This window comes from Heterodontus francisci, chromosome 1 (assembly GCF_036365525.1).
Source record: "Heterodontus francisci isolate sHetFra1 chromosome 1, sHetFra1.hap1, whole genome shotgun sequence".
NCBI classification, from domain to species: domain Eukaryota; kingdom Metazoa; phylum Chordata; class Chondrichthyes; order Heterodontiformes; family Heterodontidae; genus Heterodontus; species Heterodontus francisci.
In genome coordinates this window covers 98,356,405-98,381,979 of record NC_090371.1, presented here as the reverse complement: position 1 = coordinate 98,381,979, position 25,575 = coordinate 98,356,405, and positions in this window count along the sequence as shown.

Below are 25,575 nucleotides of genomic sequence, written 5' to 3'. Positions count from 1 at the left end.
GAGCTGTGAGGCTGTGGTGCTAACCACTGTGCCGCCCCAACTCTGTAAGTGTTGTCCTCAGAAGGTGAAGAGTGTACTGGTGCTCAAGGGAGGCATGAAACAAAGACAGAGCGCATTACATTGACAATCCTGATCAGGTTATTGAACTACTCAAGTTGGGCTTGAAGGTTTGTATCAGTGAAGCACTGTTCCTTCTCTTGGATGCAGCTCCGTGCTGCCCTGCTGCCCTCTGTGGATTCTTGGAATTGTTCATAATGCTGCCCAAGAATAATGAAAATTTTGGTAAAACATGCAGTGAAGTAATTTAAGACAGAAATGAAAGGAGAGAAACACTAGTGATATTACGTGCTTGTCCCCTGCAGTCCTCCGGAAAACTGTGCTTTTAAAAGGCTCACGGAGGGTTCCTGGTGCTTTAGTTGTTTTCATGGGTTTTACAAAAGGCTTGCACCAATGGGTATCTAAATGAGCTTACCCAGGAAACTTGCATAGAACTCCATCTGCTGACATCGGTGGGTGCAACAATTTCCTTATAAGGGCAACAGCAGTGAAAATCACATCAAAAAAATTCAAGGCCTTCGTCCAAACTATTCAGCACAGAAATTCTTATCAAATACTAATTTTACACTGCAAAGTTTTGGCAGGGCAAACAGATTTTTTTGCACAAAATCACAACTGCAAAAAAGTTCAATGTAAAATGAAGTTAAAGGGAATCTTGACTCCTGTGTGCTCAGGATGAGCTCAGTATGTGAATCGGGCTGAGAATTTCTAAATGAACATTATCCAACAATCTTCAAATGAAAACGCTGTTCATTTTGTTCGAAAACTATTTTTTTTATCCATTTGTGGGATGTGGGCTTCTCTGGCTAGGCCAGCCTTTATTGCCCATCCCTAATTGCCTTTGAGAAGGTGGTGGTGAGCTGCTTTCTTGAACCGCTGCAATCCGTGGGATGTGGGTACCCACACAGTGCTATTATGAAGGGAGTTCCAGGATTTTGACCCAGTGACAGTGAAGGAACGGCGATATAGTTCCAAGTCAAGATGAGGTGTGGCTTGGAGGGGAACTTGCAGATGGTGGTGTTCCCGTGCATCTGCTGTCCTTGTCCTTCTAGGTGGTAGTGGTTGCGGGTTTGGAAGGTACCATCTCAGGAGTCTTGTTGAGTTGCTGCAGTGCATCTTGTATATATCAGAACTGTTAACCACCAATTTCCTGGGTAATTTGAACTGTTTCCAATTCGTGTAAAAATATTCTGCACAGCATATTATTGCTGTAGTCCATAAATCTGAATTATTAATATGCTTTTTGAAGGAGAAGTTACAGTAAAGCTAAAGTTACAGTAAATTGTTTAAAAATGTTAACAATCTCCTTTGCTTTATATGTATAACACTATACTGGAAAGAACAGGAAACTGATGGATGGATTTTCCTTTTACGCAGGGAGGTGAAATTGTTTGTTTCGTTCCAGATTTTAGAAAGAACAAAAATTTATAAGCAGCATTGGCAAATGCCAAAAATAGATGTGTAGCCCATTCTTTCAACCACAGAAGATAGGTTGCAAAGGAGCTGCAAGAGAATTACAACAAAAATACTTCTGTGCCAGATATTTTTTCATGGGAGGAGGAGCTAATTCTGAAAATGAACTACCAGGTAACTTCTTTGTGCTATATTTTTGTATCCTGATTGAGCCTATGCCTGGACAGATGAGATACTTTTACAAACTTTAGAACCCTGGATATCTGTTTGACACTGATTTAAATACGGCAGTTTTGTTTACATTAGAAAAGGTCAAATAGGTTTTCTGTTCAATAATCATATTTTAATCACAGCCAGTTACTATTTTTTCAAGATTGTATCTCACCACAAGCTCTCCAATCTATCATTCCTATAATTTCTATTGGTAGTGGAAATGGCATGCAGATATGTCAATTATTTTGTTATATACTGCTTTATAATGACAACAATAACATGCATTTATATAGCACCACTAATATAGAAAAACAATGCAAGGCACTTCACAGATGCACAAGAAAAACTGCCAAGGCAAAGAATGGAGATTGAGGAATGATCAAAAGCATGTTAAAAGAGGTGTATTTTGGGGAGTGTCTTAAGGGAGGAAAGGGAGGCGGACAGGCAGAGAGTTTAGTGAGGGAATTCCTGCATGTGGAGCCTAGAAGGCTGAAGACACAACAGCCAATAATGGAGCAAAGCGGGAGAACTTGGGGAGGAAGATGGCGATATGGTGGTGGTGGTTGTAGGGCTGGGGGAAGTGCGGAGTATCAAGAATACTGATGATTTAAACATAAAGGCAAGAGAATTTTACATTTGAATTATCCCGAATGGCCTACTCTTGCTCCTGTTTCTTATGTTCTTATAATGTAGTTCAGTGAGGCTGATCTAATGGGTAAGCAGGTCTTGGTGTGGGATAGGATACGGAAGCAGAAATTTGAATGGTTTGAACTTTATAGAGGGTGAAGGATGGGAAAGCATCATAATAATTGAGCCTGGAAGTGACAAAGGCATGGATATGGGTTTCACTGAGAGATAAAATGATGTTAATGAGGTGGGAACAGGCAGTCTTGTAATAGACAGGATATATGCCTGAATGTGTGCAGCTGCAACAACACTCAAGATGCTCAACGCCCACCATTACAAAGTAGTCCGCTTGATCAGTACTTCATTCTAAACTTTCATCACTTCTATTGCCAGCATACGATGGCTTCAGTGTGTAATATCTTTCAGATGCACTAAAACAAGTGGCCAAGGCTTCTACCTCCAGCAAGATCTTCAGCAGGCAGAAGTAAAAGGGCAGCAGGAGCATCGCCTCCAATATCCCTCCAGCTCTCATATCATTTTGACTTGGACATATATCACAGTTCCTTCATCATTGCTGGGCCAAAATGCTGGAATTCCTACATGACAGCTGTATGAGAGCAGCCTGGTACAATTCAAAAAGAAGGCTTACCACCACTTTCTCAGGGGCCAGTCTTCCCAGCGATGCCAACATCCCGAGAAGAAATTTTTAGAAAATGGGGTTGGGAACATGGCTCAGGAACGAGCAGAACACTGCATAGTCAACAAAGGGATGCTGATTAAATACAATATTTTAAAACAAATTCACAATAATGAAGTAACCACAGCTGCGATCATAAAATGCTGATTTTTGAAAATCTATTTCTTCATTTGGAAAATGGCCCAATAACACAGACAGTGCAGCACCTGCCTCCCAATTGAGTAAACACATACGCTAGTCCCAAGTGTGTCTGAGGTTGTCGCCCACTGCTTGATAATGAGTCTATTCTCGACCATGCTCACTACAACACTCTTTCTTGGGGGTGAGTAAAATTTAAACATGTAGCTCATTTTCTATCAACCAATTACAGAGTTTAATTCACTGATAAATCTGTGCTACTTTTAGTTTCAATGTTCAACAGAAGTTATTTTTTGTCAAACATGACAAGTGCAGTTACAGAAATTTTTTTTAAAAATTGCAATGGTTGGTAAAAATGCATTTGCTGTGGGATAGGCAATTACTGGCACCAAACAAATTGAGATACCTTTCCACTTAGCCCACAAACTCTGTCAGCATTAGTGCTAGAGTGCATTGGTGGGTATAGTCCCAGCCTAAGTCTTGTGATCTTGGCCCCTGGGATTTTTGACTCCTAATTATCTTCTGAAGTGATGTGAGATGTAGTGGAAGTTCGATTTGGTAACAAAAAGAAGCTTCATTGTTCATCTAGGACCCACATCCACATTATTTCTTGCATAAGTTACACTTTGGTTGATAGAGAAGGAGAGTTCACCTTTGAGCAGACTTTTTTTTACCACAGAGCACAAGAAAAGTGTCTGGAATGGGCTTCAATCATCAAAATAGGTGGCAGTGAAAGTGGAATTGATATTGGTTCTAAACTGAACAGGCTGATGTTAAATTAAACAAACAGCAGTTGCAATGAAGACAATTTCATGGTGGTGAGAATGTAGCCAAAGCTGAACTGCTGCGATAACCATACGGGACAGAGGCATCCCTAAATGATGTCCCATAGGATACAGTCAAATTTGGCAGACCAAACTTTGCTGAGGCTCAATGTTATAGAGCCTAACTAACACAGAATAGTAGTGGCTAGCAGAATTATACAATTTTGAGCCAGCAGAATTACACAACTACGAGGAAGGCTTTTCAGTTTGAAAATAGAAACCAAAAGCAGTTGAAGATCAGGAACCTGAACTGCACTGACAGATACTGATACTGTGTTGTCATGAATGTGCTATGCTGAATTATGATTTTTAATTCATCAGTTGGAAACCGAAATTCAACTTTTAAAAAGAAAGCAACTGAGATGATCACCCCAATTTGCATTGAAATACCTTATATTAGAGCATGGCTACCCGACCCGAACCCAACGGGACCCGATGACATGCGTCGGGTTCGGGTCGGATCGGGTCGCTCTTCCGGGTCCGGCATTTGGGCTCAGGTCTAGTCAGACCAGGTCGGGCACACTCTATCACCACCTCCAGTACATCGCTCCAATCTTAAATGTACTTTTTAAACAACCTTTCAAGTCCAGTTACAGTTTGAGTTGCTTATCTGCAGAAGCTTAAAAAGTGAAAAACGGAAGCTAGGTTAACTGAACATTCCAGTGGTCGGGTCAGGTGGGAGCAGGAAAAAATGAAAGACTCGGGCCAGGTCGGACTCGGGTCGGATCGTGGTTCTGTCGGGCTTGGGTCGGGTTTCATTTGCAGACCCGAGCCAGCCTTTACCTCACATTCCAAGGTATCGAGATGGAGATGCATGTTTGAATAGCCCTCATCCAGAACAATGGCTTGAACAGTTTGAATGAGCTACCTGGTATTGTCTTAATTAGCAAGACATTCAAAGCCATCTTAAAACATTGACATTAGTGAGACAAACCTCAAAGAGTAAACACTGAAACAATGAGACCTGAGAGTGATTGGAATTCTTAGACTTGGATCTCATTAACGTCCAAAAGAGAATACACTGGGACAATCATGTGACAGTCTCTCCAATTGTGTGAAACTTGGAGTTCCTTTTGGATACATCAGACAAGTATTTAATTTTTAACCAGTGCAGGACCCAAGTGGGTCTCTCTCTCTCTCTCCAGGCAACGCTGTATTCAAACCCTGTCTGCAGGATCTAGAATACTAGTTTTCAATCTCTCATGAATGCTGACTGCTGCCATAGCAGCCTTTAGCTAAAATGTTACCTCCTCCTTAGACAGGATAGCTAATGCCCTTGTCCAAACGAAAGGTGTGATTGATGGGATTCAGAAATATTATTGATGCCATGGGATCTGTTTTTCTATAGGTCAGTGGGCACACTGACACAAAGGCCAGGAGCAGCGACAGGGACAGGAGCTGGGACTGGCCTGATTTAGCAATGGATGACAATGTTATCTCTCCCAAATGGAGCACATGTACATCAATCTGCTACCCAACTCTGATCATTTTACATGTCATAAAGTAGGCAAGGAAATTCTGATGGGGTGAGATGTATTGTCATACTGTCTTTACATCTACAGATGTGCATCAGGCTGAAGTAGGCCCATCTCAAGGGACCAAGAACCACCTCGATCCCAGAAGCCTTGCACAGACATTCAGCTGCCAGCCACTTTCACAGGCTGCAGTCACTGTGATTGTACTATGAAGAAACACTAGTTTAGGTCATCAAGCACCATGAAAAGGAGAAACACCATGGTAGCAGGCAGTGGAATCAGAAGTAATTCATATTTTGTCTAGTAATATATATTGGCACAGTGCTTGCAGCATGTGCACAGTATTTCATTTGAGAGGCCGGGGAACATGAAGAGGTGTGCTCTGCCTGGCTGATAAGTATAGCAGAATGGGAAGTGTTGTGTATTTTGATTTAGTGCTGGGAATGAGCAAGATGTAGGGAGGAGTGGTAATGAACATGGTCCGTGAAAAAAGATAGGGTTCTTTCCTGTTGCTTCCGGTCACTCATTAGTAAAGTGACTATTCCACAAAGTCAAAATTAACCCCCGGAAGACTGTATTAGAGAAGTCGAAGTAATGGAGGTATGGTTGGGGGTTTCAACAGCTGATGGATAGACTAGGGACATGAGAGGGCAATGTTCTGCAGCTGGAAGAAGGTTGTTTTGGAAACAGGCTGTAAATGGGATAGAAAACACAGCTCTGGACTGCAGGGAATGCTGAGGTTGTGCACTGCCTGGCAGGCTATGAAGGCAGTCACTGAGGTTGATGGAATCTGTCCCAGAGGCACTTATTAGCTGGCAAGAGGCTAAAGAGAAAGGTTTTAGTTTTGCTGATGTTGAGCTGTAGGAGGTTTCATCTTATTCAGGGGTTGATCTCAGGCAGGCAATCAGGCAATCACAACATTATAGCCATTTTGCTGAAACTGATGGAGCAGAGAAGATTACGCACTTGAGATTGCTAATGGCTTCTACTTCCTGCTCAGACGAATTTCTTCAAAGATGGTCATTATTTTAAAGGAAAGTGGGTGTGTATTTTTCCATAACCTATGTGGATTCAGAGCTCCATGCCTTCTGCAATCCTTTCAATTTACTCCTCAGTCCATTTTTTTATCTGAATTCTGCTCAATAGCAAGTTCTAATAAGATGACATTGAACACATTTCTTAAACTTCCCAATATTATTTTGTTAATATTGATCATTTATATCTTATTTTAGTTTCCTAAAAGATTTGAAAGTGTTATGTAAATTCAGGAGTTCAATAATTTCCAACTGCTATTCTGTATATATTTGAATTCATAGAATCATAGAATAGTTACAGCACAGAAGGAGTCCATTTGGCCCGTTGTGTCTGTGCCAGCTCTCTGGAAGAGCAATTCACCCCCCTGCCTTTTTGCCTAGCTCTGCAAATTTTTTCTCTTCAGATAATTATCCAAACATCTGAACTTCTTGAAGCCCGTTATTGTAAATATGATGTGATGTTTCTGGCAAAATCAAATGAAGAGATAAAAAATATTTATTTATCAAACCGATCCATTTAATCAAAGACATTTTCAGCCAGTCCCATGTAATTTATTCAGTTCATTATATAAGGTCATAGATAATGTTTTCTTCACATCTTTTATGGCTTACATCCTTAGTTGTATTAATAATTTCTTCTGCATGTCTTCCTTCCTGTTAAATGTTTTTCTCCGTTTCTCTTCAATGTCCCCTTAACTCTGCTTGTTTATTTGAATTCATGGTTCATGCTACTCAGTGCCACAACCTCTCTAGAGTACAAGTTTCTTCACAGTTTTTTAAAAAAGTTTTTTTTTCCATTTTGCAATCTTTTGAGGTTAACCTTGCAACACACGAACTTCATATGACACTCGAGCAATTTGCAATGCCACCTCAACTATGTTAAATGTTGTTTTTGTGGATCTTGCTTGTGTGGAATTGTCTATTGATATTAAACCAAGGTTTGGAGTAAATTAAATTATCTAATATTTCTCTTTTGCCATAGCCATTCCTAAAACCATTTCAAGGTAAAATCACTAAATCATTGAGCTACTTTTAAAAAACTTTATTACGAAGATAAAGTAAACTAGACAACTAATGCAAGCCTCTTCCCTTCCCCACCCCTCCCAATCCTCTTCTAAAAAGTTTCACTTGTAAAGTACAGATTGTAAAATACAAAAACAAATCTAAGAACAGTGAAAGAGTGAACTGATAAATACCTGAATTATCACAGACTATTTCAGCAAAGAATATATAAGTCTCAGCTCCAACCATGGCAATGATGTAACAGTCACTAATTGGTACTGTAAATTCTGGAGTGGAGATTTAACGTGGAAGCGTGCACTATTTTCTATCACTTCAGTTTGCTACACAATAAGAAAAACAATAAGAAGATACTTTTTATTTTTATTATTCGTTGTGGGGATGTAGGTGTCACTGGCATAGACAGCATATATTGCTCTTGCGTAATTGCCCTTGTGAAGGTGGTGGTGAGCTGCCTTCTTGAGCTGCTACAGTCCATGTGGTGTAGGTACACCCACAGTGTTATTAGAGAGGATGTTCCAGCATTTTGACCCAATGTTGTCGAAGGAGCCTTGGCAAGTTGCTGCAGTGCATCCTATAAATGGTACACATTGCTGCCACTGCCACTGCTACTGTGTGTTGATAGTGGAGGTAGTAGATGTTTAAAGTGGTGGATGAGGTGCCGATCAGGCGGGCTGCTTTGTCTTGGATGGTGTCAAGCTTGAATATTTTTGGAGCTCCGTTCATCCAGGAAAGTGGAGAGTATTCCATCATACTCCTGACTTGTGCCTTGTAGATGGTGGACAGGCTTTGGGGAGTCAGGAGGTGAGTTACCTGCCACAGAATTCCCAGCCTCTGACCTGCTCTTGTAGCCACAGTGTTTATGCGGCTGGTCCAGTTCAGTTTCTGGTCAATGGTAAGCCCCAGGATGTTGAAAGTGGGGGAATTCAGCGATGATAATGCTGTTGAACGTCAAGGGGAGATGGTTAGATTCTCCCTTGTTGGAGATGGTCATTGTCTGGCACTTGTATGGTGCGAATGTTACTTACCACTTATCAGCCCAAGCCTGAAGAGGATATGATATAGTTCTCCTCAGAGAAATATGAATTCAGAGCCACAATGCAGTAAAACCACTCTAAAATAAGTCATTTTATGTTATTTACCATTCATTGAGTTTTATGAAGATTTATAGCCTTTTTCCATCTAGTTGGAGCTATATTTTTTTTAATTTAGAGATACAGCACTGAAACAGGCCCTTCGGCCCACCGAGTCTGTGCCGACCAACAACCACCCTACAGTAATCCCATATTCCCTATCATCTCCCTACACTAGGGGCAATTTACAACGGCCAATTTACCTATCACCTGCAAGTCTTTGGATGTGGGAGGAAACCGGAGTACCCGGCGAAAACCCACACAGACACAGGGAGAACTTGCAAACTCCGCACAGGCTGTACCCAGAATCGAACCCAGGTCCCTGGAGCTGTGAGGCTGCGGTGCTAACCACTGCGCCACTGTGCAGCTATATTTGCTATGTGATTCAAAATGGTGGAAAATTTATGCACAACAGTGTTTTCATTGTTTTTGATTGTTGCTGGAGACCTACAATAAAAAATAATTCTATTAGATATCAAATGCTGATTCAAAAATACTGTTTGATATCAGCTAGTACCAGGTCTGAATAGTGACAACATATTATTCTCACTTAGGTGGTAACTCTGGTCAATAACTTACACTATGTAATAATACTTTTGGAGTTATGTGAGAAGTTAGGTGAGGTAAATCAATGCATGGATGAATAAAAAGGTATTAAAGAGCCTTTTGAAGGTGGGAGAAAAGTAACAAGGTCGAAGGGTTTATGAAGAGAATTCAAAAGTGCAGAGCCATGAAACCTGAAGGCCCTTTCACTAATGGCAGAGATTGGGATACTGAATGTTCAGCATGAAGTTGGGAAATAGGAGGCAGGTTTGTGTTCAGGTCAGAAACCCAACTGGGTGGGGGGAGCTGATTAAAGTTAAGATTTTCATGTGGGTGAGCCCTTAATTGGCGCAAAGACAGGTTTCCTGTCCAATTAAGGGCCGTGAGTGGGGTCTCGAAGCTGGACAGCCAATCAGAGGCCTTCCAGCATCAGGGAAGTACCTGGCTGCATACAAGGTAAGTAGCTGGGAGGGTGCTTCAACATGAAGCTACCTTCTAAGCCACTTTTTAAAAATTTGAATTGAGGAAAAACAGTAAAAGCAACCAGACCACCACTGTGGGGAGTTGAGGGGAGGAAGGGCGGGCTGGGTGGAGTCCCTCTACAGAGGGTCTTTGACTGTACCCCCATCCAGGCAGGCAGAGAGGGCCTGTAGGTCTGCCAGGAGCCCTGGCACCCTGACCTGCTGCTGAGTACCCGCCTGCAGGCAGTTGATCTGCCCCTGTTGTGTCAGGGAACTGGAGGCCAACTGGAAAACTTCAGTCAGCCTCCGAAACGTTAACAATGCTCTCAAGAGCCTAATTGCCTGCCCACCTCATGGGGGCTGGCAGCCTTCCCGGGGCCCAAATTCGTCTCCCCAAAATGGCCAGCACCTGTAACTGACATGCCGGTATTTATGGGGCCTTCTCTGCCTCCATTCCACCTTCGCAGGCCCTGAATATTCAGCCTGGAGTATGTAGGGATTAGAAAGAGTCAGAAGAGTGGAAGGTACAAGCTTGGACTTCAGTTCCCAAGGTTGCAGAGGTTTGGCAGTTCAAGACCATAGATGGATTTGTAAATGAAGATGACAAAGGGAATGGGACTTACTGTTGGATAGGACATTGGCGGTGGGACTTTGAAGGATGGAGCTTGCGAAAGTGGTGAGGAGAGTAGGATGGGGTGGGGGAGGAAAGTGTGAAGGTAGAAATAGGTGGGTTTGAAGATCTGCTCAGGGCAAAAAAGTTATGTTCTATCAAGTTGAGACTCAGTAAACAGCCATAACTGCATCAAGGATTAGGATGCTGAATCTTTGGGAGATCTAAATGATAATTTCCATTTTGACAATGTTCAGCAGCAGCAATTCACCCATTCATAGCTTGATGTCAGATAAGCAGACAGATAGCACAGGAACATTCATGAACTTGAGGGTGGCGGTTGAGAGGTAAAGTTGGGTGTCATGAGCTCACATGCAAAAGCTGACTCCATGCTTACAAATAACGCCACTCAGCGACAGATGAGAAAGAGGAGGGGCCCAAAGATTTAATTGTGGGTAATACCTATGGTGGCCCATGTGGGCACAGGAAGAGAAGTCATTACAGGGAAGGTGCTGGATAGAAGTGGAACTGTGGAGACTGGTAACAATCTTCTTCTTCTTTGGCCTCCTTATCTCGAGAGACAATGGGTAAGCGCCTGGAGTTGGTCAGTGGTGTGTGGAGCAGCGCCTGGAGTGGCTATAAAGGCCAATTCTAGAGTGACAGGCTCTTCCACAGGTGCTGCAGAAAAATGTGTTTGTCGGGGCTGTTACACAGTTGGCTCTCCCCTTGCGCCTCTGTCTTTTTTCCTGCCAACTGCTAAGTCTCTTTGACTCGCCACACTTTAGCCCCGCCTTTATGGCTGCCCGCCAGCTCTGGCGAACGCTGGCAACTGACTCCCACGACTTGTGATCAATGTCGCAGGACTGCATGTCGCGTTTGCAGACGTCTTTAAAGCAGAGACATGGATGGCCGGTGGGTCTGATACCAGTGGCGAGCTCGCTGTACAATGTGTCTTTCGGGATCCTGCCATCTTCCATGCGGCTCACATGGCCAAGCCATCTCAAGCGCCGCTGACTCAGTAGTGTGTATAAGCTGGGGATGTTGGCCACCTCGAGGACTTCTGTGTTGGAGATACGGTCCTGCCACCTGATGCCAAGTATTCTCCGGAGGCAGCGACGATGGAATGAATTGAGACGTCGCTCTTGGCTGACATACGTTGTCCAGGCCTCGCTGCCATAGAGCAAGGTACTGAGGATACAGGCTTAATACACTCGGACTTTTGTGTTCCGTGTCAGTGCGCCATTTTCCCACACTTTCTTGGCCAGTCTGAACATAGCAGTGGAAGCCTTTCCCATGCGCTTGTTGATTTCTGCATCTAGAGACAGGTTACTGGTGATGGTTGAGCCTAGGTAGGTGAAAGCAGCAGGGAGAAGAAAATCCCAAAAAGTGTGGGTGCGAGAACACAGCCCTGTTTCACGCCACTCAGGATAGGAAAGGGGTCTGATGAGGAGCCACCATGTTGAATTGTGCCTTTCATATTGTCATGGAATGAGGTGATGATACTTAGTAGCTTTGGTGGACATCCAATCTTTTCTAGTAGTCTGAAGAGACCACGTCTGCTGACGAGGTCAAAGGCTTTGGTGAGATCAATGAAAGCAATGTAGAGGGGCATCTGTTGTTCGCGGCATTTTTCCTGTATCTGACGAAGGGAGAACAGCATGTCAACGGTTGCTCTCTCTTCATGAAAGTCACACTGTGCCTCAGGGTAGACGCGCTCGGCCAGCTTCTGGAGCCTGTTTAGAGCGACTCGAGCAAAGACTTTCCCCACTATGCTGAGCAGGGAGATTCCACGGTAGTTGTTGCAGTCACCGCGGTCACCTTTGTTTTTATAGAGGGTGATGATATTGGCATCGCGCATGTCCTGAGGTACTGCTCCCCCGTCCCAGCATAGGCATAGCAGTTCACGTAGTGCTGAGAATATAGCAGGCTTGGCACTCCTGATTATTTCAGGGATAATGCTGTCCTTCCCAGGGGCTTTTCCACTGGCTAGAGAATCAATGGCATCACTGAGTTCCAATTTTGTTGGCTGTATGTCCAGCTCATCCATGACTGGTAGAGGCTGGGCTGCATTGAGGGCAGTCTCAGTGACAACATTCTCCCTGGAGTACAGTTCTAGGTAGTGCTCAACCCAGCAGTCCATTTGTTTGCGTTGGTCAGTGATTGTGTCCCCTGATTTAGATTTGAGGGGGGGCGATCTTCTTGATGGTTGGCCCAAGAGCTCTCTTCATGCCATCATACATTCCTCTGATGTTTGCGTGGCTTGAGAGATGGTGCAGGAGGGAGGGGTTCAGATTTTTGGGACATTGGGATCGGTTCTGGGGGAGGTGAGACTATTACAAATTGGACGGTCTACACCTGGGCCGGACTGGAACCAATGTCCTTGGGGGTGCTTTTGCTAACGCTGTTGGGGAGGGTTTAAACTAATGTGGCAGGGGGATGGGAACCAAATGAGGTCAGTAGAGAGTAAGGATGTAGTAACTAAAGCCTGTAAGGAACTAGATAATGAAGTCAGCGTGACTAAGGGAAAGAGTAGGCAGGGAGCAGATGATGAAAGCAAAGGGACTGGTGGTCTGAGGTGTATTTGTTTTAATGCAAGAAGTGTAGTAGGTAAGGCAGATGAACTTAGGGCTTGGATTAGTACCTGGGAGTACGATGTTATTGCTATTACTGAGACTTGGTTAAGGGAAGGGCATGATTGGCAACTAAATATCCCAGGATACCGATGCTTCAGGCGGGATAGAGAGGGAGGTAAAAGGGATGGAGGAGTTGCATTACTGGTCAAAGAGGATATCACAGCTGTGCTGAAGGAAGTCACTATGGAGGACTCGAGCTGTGAGGCAATATGGGCAGAACTCAGAAATAGGAAGGGTGCGGTAACAATGTTGGGGCTGTACTACAGGCCTCCCAACAGCGAGCGTGAGATAGAGGTACAAATATGTAAACAGATTATGGAAAGATGTAGGAGCAACAGGGTGGTGGTGATAGGAGATTTTAATTTTCCCAACATTGACTGGGATTCACTTAGTGTTAGAGGTCTAGACGGAGCAGAATTTGTAAGGACTACTTTGGGAATAGTGATCACAATTCCGTAAGTTTTAGAATACTCATGGACAAAGACGAGAGTGGTCCTAAAGGAAGAGTGCTAAATTGGGGGAAGGCCAACTATACCAAAATTCGTCAGGAGCTGGGAAATGTAGATTGGGAGCAGCTGTTTGAAGGTAAATCCACATTTGATATGTGGGAGGCTTTTAAAGAGAGGTTGATTAGCGTGCAGGAGAGACATGTTCCTGTGAAAATGAGGGGTAGAAATGGCGAGATTAGGGAACCATGGATGACAGGTGAAATTGTGAGACTAGCTAAGAGGAAAAAGGAAGCATACATAAGGTCTAGGCGGCTGAAGAAAGACGAAGCTTTGAAAGAATATCGGGATTGTAGGCACAATCTGAAACGAGGAATTAAGAGGGCTAAAAGGGGTCATGAAATATCTTTAGCAAACAGGGTTAAGGAAAATCCCAAAGCCTTTTATTCATATATAAGGAGCAAGAGGGTAACTAGAGAAAGGATTGGCCCACTCAAGGACAAAGGAGGAAAGTTATGCGTGGAGTCAGAGAAAATGGGTGAGATTCTAAATGAGTACTTTGCATCGGTATTCACCGAGGAGAGGGACATGACGGATGTTAAGGTTAGGGACAGATGTTTGATTACTCCAGGTCAAGTCGGCATAAGGAGGGAGGAAGTGTTGGGTATTCTAAAAGGCATTAAGGTGGACAAGTCCCCAGGTCCGGATGGAATCTATCCCAGGTTACTGTGGGAAGCGAGAGAGGAATTAGTTGGGGCCTTAACAGATATCTTTGCAACATCCTTAAACATGGGTGAGGTCCCGGAGAACTGGAGAATTGCTAATGTTGTCCCCTTGTTTAAGAAGGGTAGCAGGGATAATCCAGGTAATTATAGACCGGTGAGCTTGACGTCAGTGGTAGGGAAGCTGCTGGAGAAGATACTGAGGGATAGGATCTATTCCCATCTGGAAGAAAATGGGCTTATCAGTGATAGGCAACATGGTTTTGTGCAGGGAAGGTTATGTCTTACCAACTTAATAGAATTCTTTGAGGAAGTGACAAAGTTGATTGATGAGGGAAGGGCTGTAGATGTCATATACATGGACTTCAGTAAGGCGTTTGATAAGGTTCCCCATGGTAGGCTGATGGAGAAAGTGAAGGCGCATGGGGTCCAAGGTGTACTAGCTGGATGGATAAACAACTGGCTGGGCAACAGGAGACAGAGAGTAGCAGTGGAAGGGAGTTTCTCAAAATGGAGACGTGTGACCAGTGGTGTTCCACAGGGATCCATGCTGGGACCACTGTTGTTTGTGATATACATAAATGATTTGGAGGAAAGTATAGGTGGTCTGATTAGCAAGTTTGCAGACGACACTAAGATTGGTGGAGTAGCAGATACTGAAGGGGACTGTCAGAGAATACAGCAGAATATAGATAGACTGGAGAGTTGGGCAGAGAAATGGCAGATGGAGTTCAATCAGGGCAAATGCGAGGTGATGCATTTTGGAAGATCCAATTCAAGAGTGAGCTATACAGTAAATGGAAAAGTCCTGGGGAAAATTGATGTACAGAGAGATTTGGGTGTTCAGGTCCATTGTTCCCTGAAGGTGGCAACGCAGGTCAATAGAGTGGTCAAGAAGGCATACGGCATGCTTTCCTTCATCGGACGGGGTATTGAGTACAAGAGTTGGCAGGTCATGTTACAGTTGTATAGGACTTTGGTTCGGCCACATTTGGAATACTGCGTGCAGTTCTGGTCGCCACATTACCAAAAGGATGTGGATGCTTTGGAGAGGGTGCAGAGGAGATTCACCAGGATGTTGCCTGGTATGGAGGGCGCTAGCTATGAAGAGAGGTTGAGTAGATTAGGATTATTTTCATTAGAAAGACGGAGGTTGAGGGGGGACCTGATTGAGGTGTACAAAATCATGAGAGGTATAGACAGGGTGGATAGCAAGAAGCTTTTTCCCAGAGTGGGGGATTCAATTACAAGGGGACACGAGTTCAAAGTGAAAGGGGAAAAGATTAGGGGGCATATGCGTGGAAATTTCTTTACGCAGAGGGTGGTGGGTGCATGGAACGCATTGCCAGCGGAGGTGGTAGACGCGGGCACGATAGCGTCTTTTAAGATGTATCTAGACAGATACATGAATGGGCAGGAAGTAAAGAGATACAGACCCTTAGATAATAGGCGACAGGTTTAGAAAGAGGATTTGGATCGGCGTAGGCTTGGAGGGCCGAAGGGCCTGTTCCTGTGCTGTAATTTTCTTTGTTCTTTGTTCTTTGTTCTTTGTTTCCGGTGTCTGAGGCCAGCTGAATATGACTGCATAGGTGTTGCCAGTAGTCGTTTGTGCAGCGCCTGGCTGTTCTTTGTGCAGTGCTTCTGGCTGCTTTGAGTGCTACGGATGTTAACTCACTGGGGGCTTTCTTGTAGTTCAACAGTGCAATGTGCTTAGTGGCTATGACAGGTTCCAGCTCTTCATTATGAGATTGAAACCAGTCTGCATTTCTCTTCGCACTTTTGCCGTAGGTGGTCAAAACTGACTCATAGATGGCGTCTCTGATGTGGGCCCACTTCGTCTCAGCATCCCCTGTGGGAGTGTTTTGAAGGGCTGTAACAAGTGAATTTAGAAATTTTTGTAACAGCTGTGGGTGAGAAATTCTGCTCGTGTTGATGCGCGGGTGGCCCTTCTGCTTGGAATGATGCAACTTCTTTGGTCTGAGTCTAACCTTGCTGCACACCAGGGAGTGGTCGGTGTCGCAGTCCGCACTGTGGAAGCTGCGTGTGATTTGAACACTGTTTAAGGCGGCTCGCCTTGTGACAATGAGATCTAGCTGGTGCCAACGACGTGATCTTGGGTGCCTCCATGAAACCTGGTGACAGGGTTTAGTGTGAAAGAACGAGTTGGTGATGCAGAGCTTATGATAGGTATGCAACTCAAGCAGTCTCTGCCCGTTCTCATTACCAGTGGAGACTGGTAACAATGGACCCTATAGAAAGGCAGTAAGAATGTTGGAGCGTTCAGCTATACTGAAGGCGTATTATGGTCGTAGTTGCAAAGGTCATTGTTGGTAACTTCCACAAGGATTGTCTCAGTGGTGGATGGGAAACAAGGGACTCAAACAAAGAGCACTGAGAAATGCAAGCATAAAGATGAATAATAACATCATGTTAAAGTGCCTTAAAGATGCAAGAATTATTAGAGATTTTTCTGGGAATGTTGGTAGGAGGGTATAAGATGAGACAATGTAAGAATAAGTTTACTGAAGACTATTCTTACCTTACAGTGATTGTGGGACATAGAAAATCTTTATTACAAATGGTAGTGGTACCTTAAACATGCTGTGTTTATTTTGTTTTGGCCACTGCTATTTGGCACTATGATTTAATTGGTGATGGCAACCTATACATGAATATTTCAACTGTGTCCCAGTAGTTGAGGGTATTGGCCGAGGTTATCAATATCAGCCTTTGGTTTCACAAATATTGTAAAAGCAAATAAATAACAAAGAGCCAGAAAAGCAAAGTGTAGTTTATTTACCATGTCGAATGTTTGATTTTTTTTTTGAGTGGTGCAAAATTTCTCATAAAAGAACATTTGAAGAACTGGGAGGTGCTGAAAATCAGTGGCACAACTATGCAAACAGGTCTGTAAATTTGGTCAGGACCAGGATTTGTCAGATCCTGGTTTTACACTGAGAATTCCTCTGGCTTGTTCGTGATGGGTAGAACAAAGAGCAATGCTTGTGCAGTCAATGGGAAGTCCAGTAATAGAGACAAATCTGAGAATTCCCTGCTCCAATTAGCAGCCAGGAAGGTGATATGTTGCTGTCTTATTGCATTGAGGGCACCATCGCCTGCTTAAAAGCGATATGGGCTGCAAAGCCACAGCTTATGTCAAATGCTGCAAAACGGAATGAGCCTATGACAAAGAAGTCGAGGGCTATCAACTTTCACAGCCACAGGCAGTTTTGTATGTGCTCTGGTCTTTGGCTTTAACTCCTGCTGCAACAAGTGGCATAGGTCAGTGACTGCCTGCCTGCTGCAATGCTCTTACATTGCTCCTCTGACATTATGTGGTACAGCATCCTGTTGCAAAATATCTGCATGCTTGATCCTTGCCTCCTTCACCTTCTTCTTTGAACCTTCACAGATCTATGCTGTTGTGTTTGCTGCTGCTGCTGCTTTCCCGATTCTTGCAGCAGCCTCAAATCCTGGTCCCGGCTAAATTTACTCCCCTGCTAGCATACTTGTGCCACAGATTTTCAGCTCCTCCTGGTTCTTCAATTGTTCTTTCATGAGAAATTTTGCCCCATTCAAAAAAATGATCAAACATTGGACATGGTAAATAAACTACCATTTGCTTTTCTGGTTCTTTGCTTTTTGTTTGCCTTTCCAACATTTGTGAAGCCAAAGGCTGATATTGATAGCCTAGGCCAATACCCACAGCAACATTCCCATTTTTTTCCAGTACTCCTGCAGTCAATGAAGTAAATCAGCACAGCTGCAGCCAAAATTCAACTCTGCGACAGCTCTGTAGGTATGATAAAATGCTAAAACTCAGCCAAAGCAACAACAAGGCACCAAAAATCCTCTGCAACCAAAAACAACTATCCAGAATCTTACCCTAATAAAGGTGGAGATTCTTTTTAAATATTGCTGCTTCAGCATGCTTCCTGACTGGCATAAAAAATTAGCAAATCAAAAGCTCCCAGGCTCAAATTTCGTGCAAGGATATTAATCCAAGTGCAGGACCCCTATTTAATGATGTCAAGGAGTACTTTAACCAATATGGCAATGGCTGTTTTTTGTGCACAGGACATCCAGTGCAAAATTGGTTATTTTTGTTTTTTATTCATTCAGGGGATGTGGGCATCACTGGCTAGGACAGCATTTATTGCCCATCCCTAATTACCCTTGAAAAGGTGGTGGTGAGCCACCTTCTTGAACTGTTGGGAGTCCTTGTAGCAGTTTGATACAGCTGAGTGGCTTGCTAGGCCATTTCCGAAGGCATTTAAGAGTCAACCACACATTGCTGTGGATCTGGAGTCACATATAGGCCAGACCAGGTAAGGACAACAGATTTCCTTCCCATAAGGATATTAGTGAACCAGATGGGTTTTTACAACAATCGGCAATGGTTTCATGGTCACCACTAGACTAGATTTTTAATTCCAGATTTATTAATTGAATTCAAATCCACTATCTGCCATGGTGGGATTTGAACCCATGTCCCCAGAACATTAGCTTGGGGCTCTGAGTTACAAGTTTAGTGACATCACCACTACGCCACTGCTTTCCCCTGGAACTCTGATTTCATGCCCAAAAACCTAACAAAATACAAATACATTCTACTCCATTGTTTTTAAAGCTTGCGATGAGTTCATTAGAATAGTGTATGAAGCCAGTGACGGAAAGGTTAGAGTGGGAATGGGAGAGCAAGTGAAAGTGGCAAGCCACAGGTAGCTTGAAAGAGAACAGAGGTGTGGTCACCTACTCTGCATTTGGTTATCCCCAATGTAGAGGCCACTGCACTGTGACCAGTACATATAGATTGTTGGTTTACACAGAAAAAAGGTTTGGGCCCAGGTCAGTGGTATGGTACCTAGTGAATGGTCATGTTTTATCTCTCTTGCATTTGTAAGGGAAGCTGAATTTGAAGAGAAAGGGCATCTGGAGGTAGGGGCAGTGAAAAATGGAACCAGAGTGTCATGGAGGGAGTTGTTGATCCTGTAAGCAGAAATGGGAGGGCAGGGGAAGGCATGTTTGGTGATGGGAACATGTATTTTTTAATCATTCTTTGGAATGTCACCATAACTGGAAAGGTTGACATGTATTCCCAATACCTAGTTGCCCTTGATAACGTGACGTTGGATCTTTTGCTTCAACTGCTACCATCTATGTGGTAACAATGCTGTTAGGTAGGGAGTTCCAGGATTTAACCCCTCGACAGTCAAAGAAAAGTAATATATGCGTAAGGCAGGTCAGTGTACAATTTGGAGGGAAACTTGCAGGTGATGGTGTTCCCATGCACCTGCAGCCCTTCTCATTCTAGGTGGTGGAGGTCCAAGGCTGGGGAGGTGCTGTCAAAGAAACCTTAGCGAGCTGCTGCAATGTATCCTGTAGATTGCAGCCACAATATGCTGGTGGTGGAGATTTGAACTAGTGAATCAGTTGTTGATCAAGCAGATTGCTTTGTCTTCAATGGGGTGAGTGTTGCTATTACTATACCCATCCAGACAGGTGGTAGTAGATGTTTTGGGGCATCAGGTGGTAAGCTACTCACTGCAAAATCTCCAGCTTTGACCTGCTCTAGAAGGCACAGCATTTAGGTGGCTGGTCCAACTGTGTTTCTGGAGAATGTGACCTCAGAATTACGATGGAGGTGGACTCAGTGATTGTAATGCCATTGAATGACAAGGGGAGGTATTTAGACTCTCTCCCTTGTTGGAGATGGTCATTGCCTGGCACTTGTGTGACCTCCATCAATCACATCCATCTTCCTTTGTGCCAGGTATGACTCCAGCCACTGGAGAGTCTATCTCCTGATCCCCATTGGCTTCAGTTTCACTAGGGCTCCTTAGTACCACACTAAATTGAATTGCTGCCTTGATGTCAGGGGCAGACACGGTCACTCCTCCTCTGGAATTCAGCTCTTGGGTCAATATTTGGACCAAAGCTGTGATGAAGTTTGGAGCATAGTAATCCTGCTGGAACTCAAACTGGGCATCGGTGAGCAGATAAGAAGTAAGTGCCATTTGATAGAATTGTTGATGATTCCTTCCATTATTTTGTTTGGAAGTAGGCCAATGGGTGGTAATTGGCTGAGTTGGATTTGTCCTGCTTTTTGTGTTGTAGGTAGCAGAAATAGCAGAAGATGATCTGGAGAATGCAGAGGCTGGTGCGACAGAAGGTGAGAACTGGAGGGACTCCGAAATGTTGGCCTCCTTCTGTGCTGTAATATTCTATGATTAAATGAATTTGAGAGGAGAGAGAGTGAGTCATGGCACAAGTATGGGAAATGGAAGGGACCTTGTTAAATACTACAAAGGCATCCTCGGTTGAGGAAATAGGAGGACATTTCAAAAGCTCCAGTGTGGAAGGTAAAGTCACCAAGGCAGATTCAATGTAGACTTGATTGGCCAGTCTATTTCTGTTCTATAACATTCTGTAATTTACAAAGTTTTTGACATGAATTTGATCAAGATTATTCTGAGAAACATGGCACAGACATAGACAATGAGGTGAAGCAATATTGAAGTTCCTTTGGGAAACGTGCTTCAATGGTTGGCGGTTTTATCCATAACGAGTTTTACAAAGTTTTGTGTGTTCTTGTTTTTCAGCAACAGAATTTGTGGACAATCTGTATCCTGTTTGCTCATACAAATGTCAAATGTGGAAACAGCAAATAATTGTCACAGTTTTTAGTTGAAACTCTGGCTGCTGGTTTGAATAGTTAATCATTACTTCTGTTCCATTTTGTAAACAGACGTTTTCTGTAAAAACAGTGATAAAACTGTTGCTGTGTTGAGGACATGGGTGGAATCCTCCTGTCAGTATGAATATAAACTATCAATATAGCAGTAAATGCCTTTACTGAAGTATATTCAATATATCTAATACTCTGGGAATTTTCTATATCTCTAGTCTTGCTAGAGACTTTGGACTGTTGAGGGAAGTGTTTTCACTGGCAGGAATTGGGTGGTCAAGTGATAAAATTCACCAGCTGCTTGCAGCTTCATGCTGCGCACAAGATTCCTGAGCTGGTTACATATCAGTGGTGATGTCCCTCACACAAAGGGGTAATTTTGACTTTGCACGATAGCGGGCAATAGCAAAGCAGCAGCCCGTTTTATATCTCTCCCAATTTTCATTTCCATTGACTTTAATGGAACTGCAACCTACTCCTACCTAAAATAGCAATCAGAGTTCCATCAAAAAACCCCAATTTCTGTACTAAAAGGGTCTATTGCCTGAATCAGGCGGGTGCTTTGGAAACCCAGCAGTAGGCCCCTTTTAAAGTGGCACTGTCTGCATCACCAGGATTAAAGGGGTGGTAAGGCTACCAACCCATTTTGCTGCCCCATTAACACCTGGCATTGAAATCAACCCCTCTTTGTCTGTAGCTGAAAATACATCATTCATGTATGTTGTGAGGAGTTGGTGTAAGATTTAAGATTTTAAGATTCAATATGACAAAAGTTTTAGATGCATGTGTGTGATATTGCTTATGGCCATGCAGGCTAAGCACTCAAGATTTGTAGGATGTATGAAAACTTTGGAGATTCCATCAGCAAAACAGTAACAGGCTCTGAGAGAATGTTATGTGGCTTGTATGCTTGGGACAGATACTTGCTATAGGAATTTTCTGGGTAGCATTACCATGGCACCTAATCTTAGGTCTGCCATCTTCTTCCATTTTGCAGGCAGGTCCTGTGGGTATTTCAGACACCTGTCAGCCCTGCCAACTACCTCCTGACAAATGCTTTGAACGACTTTTTTTTTGGAGAGGCTGGCCTTGAGAGCAGACCCGAATAATTTTCTTTTGTGTCACTGCAATATGTCAGGGCCACTATCTGTAAATGTGGTTGTACATTAACTGGAACACTCCATTACACAGCAATAGAATGCAGCTTTAACTTCCTTCCTTCCATTCATGTCAAAAGGAAACAGTTGAAATGGATGCTGCAACATATGAAATACGTGCCACAGCACTTTAAAATTAAATTTGTGTATGAAAGCTCTTGCAGACAACCCAGGGTGAGCAATAAAACTCACTAAAAACATGAAAAATACACTAATTATAAATTATAGGCAGGAACAACCATACAGGGAAGTTTAATAAAAGCAAAATACTGCAGATGCTGGGAATCTGAAATAAAAACAAGAAATGCTGTAAATACTCAGCAGGTTTGGCAACATCTGTGGAGAAAAAAGCAGAGCTAACGTTTCAGGTCAGCGACTCTTTATCAGGTGGTGTAGTGGTATTGTCACTGGACTAGTAACCCAGAAATCCAGGGTATGGCTCTGGGGACATGGATTTAAATCCCACCACAGCAAAAGATAGAATTCGAAATCAATTAATAAAATAAATCTGGAATTAAAACCTAGTCTAATGATGGAAATGAAAACATTGTCAATTGTTGTTTAAAAACCCATCTGGTTCACTAATGGCCTTTAGGAAAATAAATCTGCTGTCCTTACCTGGTCTGGCCTACATATGATTCCAGACCCACAGCAATGCGATTGACTCTGAAATGGCCTAGCAAGCCACTCAGTTGTATCTAACTGCTACAAAGTCAATAAAGAATGAAACCGGACGGACCACCTGGCATTGACCTAGGCACAGGAAGTGACAATGGCAAACCCAGCCCTTACTAACATCTGGGGACTTGTGCCAAATTTTGAAGAGCTGTCCCTCAGACTAGTCAAGCAACAGCCTGACATTGTCATACTCACAGAATCATATCTTACAGATAATGTCCCAGAAACTGTCATCACAATCCCCAGGTATAAGCAGAGGTGGCGGCACAGTGGTATACAGTCGGGAAAGAATCGCTCCGGGAGTCAAAGAACAAAGAAAATTGCAGCACAGGAACAGGCCCTTCGGCCCTCCAAGCCTACGCCGATCCAAATCCTCTATCTAAACCTGTCACCTACTTTCTAAGGGTCTGTATCTCTTTACTTCCTGCCCATTCATGTATCTGTCTAGATACATCTTAAAAGACGCTATCGTGCCCGCATCTACCACCTCCGCTGGCAATGCGTTCCATGCACCCACCACCCTCTGCGTAAAGAACTTTCCACGCATATCCCCCCTAAACTTTTCCCCTTTCACTTTGAACTCGTGTCCCCTTGTAATTGAATCCCCCACTCTGGGAAAAAGCTTCTTGCTATCCACCCTGTCTATACCTCTCATGATTTTGTACACCTCAACATCGACTCCGGACCCCATGAAGTTTCATGGCATCAGGCTAAACATGGGCAAGAAAACCTCCTGCTGATTACCACCTATTGCCCTCCCTCAGCTGATGAATAAGTACTCCTCCATGTTGATCACCATTTGAAGGAAGCACTGAGGGGGAGCAAGGGCATGGAATGTACTTTGGGTGGGGGACTTCAATGTCCATCACCAAGAGTGGCTCAGTAGCACCACAATTGACTGAGCTCTAAAGGATATAGCTGCTAGACTGGGTCTGTGGCAGGTGGTGAGGGAACCAACAAGAGGGAAAAACATACTTGACCTCGTCCTCACCAATCTGCCTGCCGCAGATGCATCTGTCCAGGACAGTATTGGTATGGGTGACCCACCGCACAGTCCTTGGGGAGACAAAGTCCTGCCTTCGTATTGAGGATACCCTCCATCATGTTGTGTGGCACTACCACTGTGCAAAATGGGATAGATTTCGAACAGATCTAGCAATGCAAAACTGAGCATCCATGATGCACTGTGGGCCATCAGCAGCAGCAGAATTGTACTCAACCACAATCTGTAACCTCATGGCCTGGCATATTCCCCACAATACCATTACCATCAAGCTGGGAGACCAACCCTGGTTCAATGAAGAGTGCAGGAGGGCATGCCAGGAGTAGCACCAGGCATACCTCAAAATGAGATGTCAACCTGGTGAAGCTACAAGCCAGGACTACTTGCATGCCCAACTGCATAAGCAGCATGCAATAGACAGAGCTAAGCAATTCCATTACCAACGGATCAAATCTAAGCTCTGCAATCCTGCCACATCCAGCCATGAATGGTGGTGGACAATTAAACAACTAACTGGAGGAGGTGGCTCCACAAATATCCCCATCCTCAATGATGGGGAGCCCAACACATCAGTGCGAAAGATAAGGCTGAAGCATTTGCAACAATCTTCAACCAGACGTGCAGAGTTGATGATCCATCATGGCCTCCGCCTGAAGTCCCCAGCATCACAGATGCCAGTCTTCAGCCAATTCAAATCACTCTGAGTGATATCAAGAAATGATTGAAGGCACTGAACACTGCAAAGGCTATGGGCCCTGACAACATTCCGGCAATAGTACTGAAGACCTGTGCTCCAGAACTTGCCGGACCCCTAGCCAAACTGTCCCATTACAGCTACAACACTGGCATCTACCCAGCAATGTGGAAAATTGCCCAGGTATGTCCTGTACACAAAAAGCAGGACAAGTCCAACCAGGCCAATTACCGCCCCATCAGTCTACTCTCAATCATCAGTAAAGTGACGGAAGGTGTCGTCGACAGTGCTATCAAATGGCACCTGCTTAGCAATAACCTGTTCAGTGATGCTCAGTTTGGGTTCCGCCAGAGCCACTCAGCTCCTGACCTCAAACATGGACAAAAGAGCTGAACTCGAGATGAGGTGAGAGTGACTGGCCTTGACATCAAGGCAGCATTTGACCAAGTTTGGCATCAAGGAGCCCTAGCAAAACTAAAGTCAATGGGAATCAGGGCAAAAATCTCCATTGGTTGGAGTCATACCTAGCACAAAGGAAGATGGTTGTGGTTGTTGGACGTCAGTCATCTCAACTCCAGGATATCACTGCAAGAGTTCCTCAGGGTAGTGTCTGAGGCCCAACCATCTTCAGCTGCTTCATCAATGACCTTCCTCCAATCATAAGGTCAGAAGTGGGGATGTTTGCAGATGATTGCACAATGTTCAGCACCATTCACGACTCCTCAGATACTGAAGCAGTCCGTGTAGAAATGCAGCAAGACCTGGTCAATATCCAGGCTTGGGCTGATAAGTGGCAAGTAACGTACGCACCACACAAGTGCCAGGCAATGACCAGCTCCAACAAGAGAGAATCTAACCATCTCCCCTTGACATTCAATGGCATTACCATCGCTGAATCTCCCACTATCAACATCCTAGGGGTTACCATTGATCAGAAACTGAACTGCAGTAGCCATATAAATGCCGTGGCTACAAGAGCAGGTCAGAGGCTAGGAATCCTGCGGTGAGTAACTCACCTCCTGACTCCCCAAAGCCTGTCCACCATCTACAAGGTACAAGTCAGGAGTGTGACGGAATACTCTCCACTTGACTGGATGGGTGCAGCTCCAACAACACTCAAGAAGCTCAACACCATCCAGAACAAAGCAGCCCACTTGATTGACACCCCATCCACAAACATTCACTCCCTCAGCCATCGACGCACAGTGGCAGCAGTGTGTATCATCTACAAGATGCACTGCAGCAATGCACCAAGGCTCCTTAGACAACACCTTCCAAACCCACGACCTCTACCAACTAGAAGGACAAG